At 49.3% G+C, this 810-nt stretch overlaps 1 non-coding gene across 1 annotated transcript; it reads right to left on the bottom strand.

The window, feature by feature from the left end:
- Positions 1-261: 261 nt before the first annotated feature.
- Positions 262-380, bottom strand: LOC123179119 (5S ribosomal RNA). The gene has a single exon (XR_006490118.1). It is a non-coding gene; the product is annotated as a 5S ribosomal RNA (ribosomal RNA).
- Between the last annotated feature and the right edge of the window lie 430 nt (positions 381-810).

Genomic DNA, 810 nt, shown 5'->3' with positions numbered 1-810 from the left:
TGTCCTATACTACTTACTCTCCCGCTCAATCACGGAGACGAGTTTTCCACGGTTTCCACCCCTCCCTCCATACCGCAGCAACACGAGTTTTTTCCACCCGTTTCAGAACGCGCTCTTCGCGCCACAAAGCCGCCCCAAGACGCGCGAGCAATGAGCATCGAGCTTAAACATATCGCAAACGTCAAACATAATATAACGGGATTAATATATATCGCGCACGTGCGACATGTTTGTCACAAGGCGCAAAAAATAATTATAAAAGGAATGCAACACGAGGACTTCCCAGGAGGTCACCCATCCTAGTACTACTCTCGGCCAAGCACGCTTAACTTCGGAGTTCTGATGGGATCCGGTGCTTTAGTGCTGGTATGATCGCATCCGACATGTTTCCTCGTCTTCGTCCCTTATGCTTGCCACTCCCAGGTCCGCTCCAAAGACGATTCTACATTCTCACTACCATTACAACCGTTCCCTAACAATGGATAATGCCCTATACTACTTACTCTCCCGCTCAATCACGGAGACGAGTTTTCCACGGTTTCCACCCCTCCCTCCATACCGCAGCAACACGAGTTTTTTCCACCCCTTTCAGAACGCGCTCTTCGCGCCACAAAGCCGCCCCAAGACGCGCGAGCAATGAGCATCGAGCTTAAACATATCGCAAACGTCAAACATAATATAACGGGATTAATATATATCGCGCACGTGCGACATGTTTGTCACAAGGCGCAAAAAATAATTATAAAAGGAATGCAACACGAGGACTTCCCAGGAGGTCACCCATCCTAGTACTACTCTCGCCCAAGCACG

This window comes from Triticum aestivum, unplaced genomic scaffold (genome assembly GCF_018294505.1).
Source record: "Triticum aestivum cultivar Chinese Spring unplaced genomic scaffold, IWGSC CS RefSeq v2.1 scaffold106926, whole genome shotgun sequence".
In the NCBI taxonomy this organism is placed as follows: Eukaryota; Viridiplantae; Streptophyta; class Magnoliopsida; order Poales; family Poaceae; genus Triticum; species Triticum aestivum.
This window is presented reverse-complemented; position numbering and strand designations above follow the sequence as displayed.